This window comes from Cricetulus griseus, chromosome 5 (assembly GCF_003668045.3).
Source record: "Cricetulus griseus strain 17A/GY chromosome 5, alternate assembly CriGri-PICRH-1.0, whole genome shotgun sequence".
NCBI classification, from domain to species: Eukaryota; Metazoa; Chordata; class Mammalia; order Rodentia; family Cricetidae; genus Cricetulus; species Cricetulus griseus.
In genome coordinates, this window is record NC_048598.1 from 135,018,541 (window position 1) to 135,025,581 (window position 7,041).

Genomic DNA, 7,041 nt, shown 5'->3' on the forward strand with positions numbered 1-7,041 from the left:
GAAATGGAGGAAGAATGTATATTGGGAAGAGGAGAGATGGGGGAGTAACTAGGAGGAGTAGAGGGAGGGGAAATTGTGGTGGGATATATTGTCTGAGAGAAGAATCTAATTTCAATAATAAAAACTCAGGTATTACAGTTCAAGGAAAAAAACTGTTCATATTAGGTACTCCTTTATCTGTAGTCTTAGCCTATAATGATTTATAATTTATATAGCAATATTTAAATATATCTCTAAAAACTAACCTGAAGTAGTAATTTAGAAAGTATATGAGGGAAATTTTTCTGAGTTATTTGAAGAAGCAACATTTCAGTTTTTGGCTTGCCACATAGAGTGAGTTTGGTAGTTTTATTTTCCTGAGTCATTTGTGGAACCCGTTTGTATTATTGGGTACCTGGAGTATAATGCCTGAAGCTATGAATAAAGTAGAAAATCTACACAGCCTTACATGATCTATGATATGTTGTTGTACTTACATACTTTTCAATCCTCTAACAAATGGTTGACAGTACTTATATAATAAAGATTTCATTTTGATCTGGTTTGAGTGTGTCAGTTTTAAAAGGCAATGTTTCAAGAAGAGAATATCTAATTTAATAGTCTCCATGACCATCATTCCTGCAGGTTAATCTTTTCCTTAATGCATTAGGTACTCACAGGCAATGAAGTGAGATAAATATATCAATCCTTGCACATCTAAAGTAACAGACAAAGAAAGTCAAGTTCAGTGGTACAATGCATCAGGAGGGAAACTAAGCCTAGAAGAATGTGCAGCACTGAATTTGGGCAGCTGGCCAATGCTTAGCACTGCCAGAGAAGTGCAATTTTATTTTAATAATCTATTTTTTATGTCAAAGCCAAAAGCAGCATTTAGACCAGTTTCAACTTCCCATTGGTTATGACAATTTGTACTCCAAAGCTCTCGATGTAGCCCAGCTGAATTTATATATTAGCAGAGCAACAAACATATTTGCTCTTCTCATCTTTGGAAGGTGCAACAGAGAGATAATCATGGAGGGAAGGTCTAGACATTTCCAAGCCCTTCAGTACTTTAAAGTACCAGTCTATAGAGAGAACATTTGAATACTGAGCTCAAAATGTAGCAATGTGGTATTGGAGGTCAGCAATTTAAAGGAACAAATATTATACAAAGATGCACATTGTTTTATGCAGATGAAATATTTGGATCTAATCTATACACAGATGACTGAAGCATGAATATTTGCCACACAGCTAAAATAATTAAGAGAGATGGAGGCTCTAGGAAAATGGGTATTAAGACTATAAGATGTGCTATTTTACAGGACTGACCTGTTAAATTTGTCTCCAGCCTTTCAAGGTTTCTTTTAATAGATTTACTTACTCTATGTAAATGTGACCAACTGTAATTCAGTGATCAGCATCATAGCCCTTTATAAAATCTTTAAGCCAATCGTGTGTGTGTGTGTGTGTGTGTGTGTGTGTGTGTGTGTGTGTGTGTGTGTGTGTGCGTGCATTGCCTTTGACTCCATCTCATGCTGTGTAGATGTCTTTCTTTCCCCATTGGGTCATTCTGTGACTTGTCCATGCATAGTTCAGACTTTTCATCTCTTGTTAGAACAATATCTCTGTTTTAAATTGTCTGGTGCTGATAGATTTTTTTCCTAGTCACGAATGGTACTCAGTTTCGTTGTTGCTGTAACTTAATATTTGTTAGAAACAAGTTAAATGGGAAAGAATTCATTTTGGCTCATAGTTTAAGATATTTCAGACCATAGTTTTTATCCCTGGGAAGTTGCAGAGAAGAAAGCTGTCCACCTTATGGAGGAGAAGAAGCAGGGAGCTCTGAGATTTGCAATAACCTTCAGTGGTACACCAGTAATGATCTACTCACTCTAAATGAATCCTACCATATGAAATTGTCCCTACCTCCCCAAATAGTGCTGCAAGCTGGCCACCAAGCATTCAATACTGGAATCTGTTAGAGATACTTCATACTTGCACCATATCATCAAACAAGGGAATATATTTTTAATTTCTTCAAAATTAATGTTCTTTCTATGAATTAGGAACTCTATGCTTATTTTTAATGTGTAATTATAAATGTATATCAAATTGATTTAAAAGTTCTTTTCATTTGTCATCTCCAATTTGCATGATAGATCATGTATGTATAGTTTTCTTTTAAAATTTATCTTAAGGCTAGGCATGGTGACACGTGCCTTTAATCCCAGCACTCAGAAGACAGATGCAGGCAGATGTCTCAGTTTAAGACCAGCCTGGTATATAGAGTGAGTTCCAGGACAAGCAGGGCTTCACAAAGAAACCCTGTCTCAAAAAACTAACAAAATTTTATCTTAACCTGCGGCTAATAAACATCAAAGAATGTAGATTCAGATATAAGATGTCAATTGTTTATTTCTCTGTACGGTGCTTGAATTTTCTTTCTTATTTTAGAAATGTGGCTTTCTGGGTTTGCAAGTTATCCAGCTTATATGGCTCAGTTATCCAACTTATATTGATTGCTCAGTAACACACACGCACACACACACACACACACACACACACACACACACACACACACACACACACACACCTATCATCTATCTATCTATCAATCTAACATCATCTATCATCATCTGTCTATCCTCTACCTATCATGTATCTCCTATCTATCTATAGTCATTTGGTATATTTGATGAAATATGGATTAAGTTAAAAACTTTATCTCTCTGAAAATTTTCAGATGAAAACAGCTCACATCTCTTCTTCTCTTTGTTTCCTTTCTCTAGCACAGAAATTTGAAGTTCTCATACAGAATGATTTCATGAGCATTTGACATGAATATTATGGTAATGTGCTCTCTGATCAACTTTTCCCATATGGGTTGTCAAAATGTAAAGCTAGTGCTCTGATCCTTCTTCAGGCCCTGCCATGGAGAGTCAGGTAGAAGATGCCCTCAGGTATTAGTCTCTTAGAGGTCAGTCTCCACTTCAGAGTGTTGTCAAAAGCAAAGCCCAGGTGGCCAGATCCTTCACCAAAGGAGGCTGGGGTATAAGGACACAGTCATTTCTGTACGAAGGAGATTATGGGTGGACATGGGTTCCATGTTTCACACTGAGCTGACCAAGAATTTTCCCAACATTTTTCCCCACTGGTGTCACAAATATTTTTCCTTAATAAATAGTGTGCAGCTCAAACTGGACCTTATGGCATGTTTGCTTCCAGAGAACCTAAGATATGACAAAATTTCTATGTATTAAGGTTAGCACATAATATTTTGAATTCAATGATGGTTCCAGTTTAACTATATTAAAGACAATTATAAAAATATTGAACTCAGGAAGTGGTCTCCTTTACTAATTCATGAGTTACCTCGGGAGCAGAAAGGGGTAGGATAGGAGTTTGGTAGGGGGTGGGGAGGAGGGGAGGGAGAGGGAACTGGGATTGACATGTAAAACAAGCTTGTTTCTAATTTAAATAAAAAATGGAAAAAATTGAACTCAAAAATTTTTGATCACTGGTTATAATAATCTCAGCTTTCATACCCCGTCTGATTACTGTATACTACTTCCCAAATATTGGATAAAGTGCTAACTAAGTAACAGAGTTTACTCATAAATCTTAATTAACACAAATCAATGAATGATTGTTTTGCTGGTTTTCATTCTTTATTCTTTTTTTATTCTTTATTTTTTCCTCCATTTTTAAATTTAAATTAGAAACAATATTGGTTTACATGTCAATTCCAGTTTTCTCTATCTCCCCACCTCCCCTGCCCCCCAACTAACACCCTACCTATCCCATATCCTTTCTGCTCCCCAAGGAGGGTGAGGCCTTCCATAGGGGTTCTTCAGAGTCTGTCATATTCTTTGGGATAGGGCCTAGGCCCTCCCCCATGTGTCTAGGTTCAGGCAGTATCCATCTATATGGAATGGGCTTTCAAAGTCCATTCCTATGTTAGGGATAAGTACTGATCTACTACAAGAGGCCCCATAGATTCCCAAGGTCTCCTCCCTGACACCCACATTCAGGGGATCTGGAGCAGTCCCAAGCTGCTTTCCCAGCTATCAGTCTTGGGACCAAGAGCTCCCCCTTGTTCAGGTCAGCTGTTTCTGTGGGTTTCACCAGCCTGGTCTTGACCCCTTTGCTACTCACTCCTTCTTCTCTGCATCTGGATTCCAGTTCAGTTCAGTTCATTGTTTACCTGTGGGTGTCTGCTTGTACTTCCATCAGCTGCTGGATGAAGGCTCTAGGATGGCATATAAGTTAGTCATCAATCTCATTATCAGGGGAGGACATTTAAGGTAGCCTCTCCTCTGTTGCTTAGATTGTTAGTTGGTGTCATCTTCGTAGCTCTCCAGACATTTCTCTAGTGCCTGATTTTTCTTTAAACCTATAATGACTCCCTCTATTATGGTATCTCTTTTCTTTCTCTCCTCATTCTTCCCCCAACTCAACCTTCCTTCTCCCTCATATCCTCCTCACCCCTCGTTTTCTCCCCTTCTCATTCTCCTCGCTCCCTCTCCACTTCCCCCATGCTCCCAATTTGCTCAGGAGATCTTGTCCCTTTCACCTTCTCCAGAGAACCATGTCTCTCTTAGTGTCCTCCTTGTTTCCTAGCTTCTCTAGGTGTGGATTGTAGGCTGGTAATCCTTTGCTCTATGTCTAAAATCCATATATGAGTGAGTGCATACCATGTTTGTCTTTTTGTGACTGGGTTACCTTTCTCAGAATTGTTTCTTCTAGTTCCATCCATTTGCCTATGACTTTCAAAATTCCATTGTTTTTTTCCCAGCTGAGTAGTACCCCATTGTGTAAATGTACCACAGTTTGCCTATCCATACTTCAGTTGAAGGGCATCTAGGTTGCTTCCAGGTACTCTTAGGCATATACCCAAAAGAAGCACATTCATACAACAAGGACATCTGTTCAACAATGTCCATAGCAGCATTATTTGTAATAGCCACTCTTTATTCTTTTAATTGTTTTATCCAAGCATAGTGGTACATGTCTATATTCCCAGCCATGGAGAGGTTTAAGGCCAGCATTCTATACAGTGAATTCTAGATGACTCTGAGCTATGGAGAGAATTCTAGATCCATTTGATCTACATGAAATGAGACCTGTCTCATTAAAGAAAATAAATGAAAAGAGTGTTGTAAACATTAAAAGAGTCACTTTATTATCAAAACATAAGTATTAGCCTTAAAATCTGGATGTGTTGGCTAATGCTTATACTGTTCTTCTAGAAGTTATGAATCTCAGGCCAGGCATATGTGTGTGTGTGTGTGTGTGTGTGTGTGTGTGTGTGTGTGTGTGTGTGAGAGAGAGAGAGAGAGAGAGAGAGAGAGAGAGAGAGAGAGAGAGAGAGAGAGAGAAGCACAGAGACAGATACAGCATGGCTTAACTACATAATAAGTCTCTGTCTAAAGTTAAAAATCAATTTTATTCTATTTCTGTATTGCTTCATGACACTGAAGTTATCAACTCCAAATAGACACAGAGTTGCAGAAAGTCTAGGTTTACAATTAATGTGCAGACTCTTTCTCACTCATTTGCCATCCTGATTATAGATTAGAATATTGCTGGCTCCCCAGAATATTCCCTGGCTGATAACCCCAACCACTTTTCCTATGCAACTCACTTTCTTGCAATAATATCACACATTAAGTTGGAGATGTAAATCATATTATTTGGTTCCCATTCTACTATGCTTTTGTGTGGATGGTTTCACCCCATATTGTTTTTTATTGAGCTCATGAATGTTGTGTATATTAGTACATTAATTTTAACTATTGGGTAGTATTCTCTTTTACTGATTCTATTATGGAAAACCTATTTAGCTTTTTACTACTAAAAAAGTCGCCTTGAATTTTTTTTATATTTTGCCATACTTCATATGGATTTTATTGCATGTATACATAAAAATCCAATTTGTTTGATCATGGTGTAATTCTGTATTTAACTTTGATGGACAGATACTACAGTTTCCCAAACAGATTGTAACAAATTTAACTTTAAACTTTCCTAACTGATATATTATTTATGATTTATTTATATTTTTGGTTTTTCGAGACAGGGTTTCTCTGTGGCTTTGGAGGCTGTCCTGGAACTAGCTCTTGTAGACCAGACTGGTCTCAAACACACAGAGATCTGCCTGCCTCTGCCTCTCTAGTGCTGGGATTAAAGGTGTGGGCCACCACTACTCTGCTATTTATGATTTATTAAGGCTTGCCTGAGGATTCAGAAAGCAAAGTCAGGCACAAACCATAGAAGCCAGGCACACACCTTTAATCCCAGCAGTCAGAAGCTATAAAGTGGTGGTACACACCTTTAATCCTAGGACTCAGGATTAACAGAAAGATGGATCTCTGTGAGTCCAAATCCACCCAGATCTACACAAGACTAAATCAGTCTAAAAGAGAATTATAGCTTACACCTTTAATCCCAGGACTCATGAAAGGTATATAAAACAAGAGCAAAGAGTCAATATGAGGAACTGAAGATAGGAGCATTCATTTTCCAGTCACCTTGAGAAGAGTCAACAGGATCAGCCCATTCAGCCTGAGGTAGTGGTAAGAGCTAGTGGCCTACTACTTTTCTTCCCTGATCTTGGGCTTGAACCTAGTATCTGTCTCTGGGTCATTAATTAATTTTCGTTACCCATCACCCTGTGGGAGTTGCAGTCTCCAGTTCACACATGTCACTGTAGCTGTTACTCATTTATCCATTCTAGAGGCAGTGAGTTGGTATTTGTTTTTGTGGTCAATTTCCTGTCTATCATTAATGACAAAGAGCACACATTTCATCTGTAAAGTTTTTTTCAATTGCATTTTACTGTTTCTTGTTTTGATCACCATTATTTTTCCTACAGCAAAAATTATAAGCTTTTTGTCACACGTATTAAAATATATTCTGGGGCCTGCTTTGTAACTTTTCAAAATGTTTTCTAAAAATAAAGAGGCTATAACAGTATTGTGATACTTCCATTGCTAACTTTTTCTGTATAGTTAGTGTTTTCTATATCTTAGTTAAAAAGTTTCTAGGCCTAGTACCAAG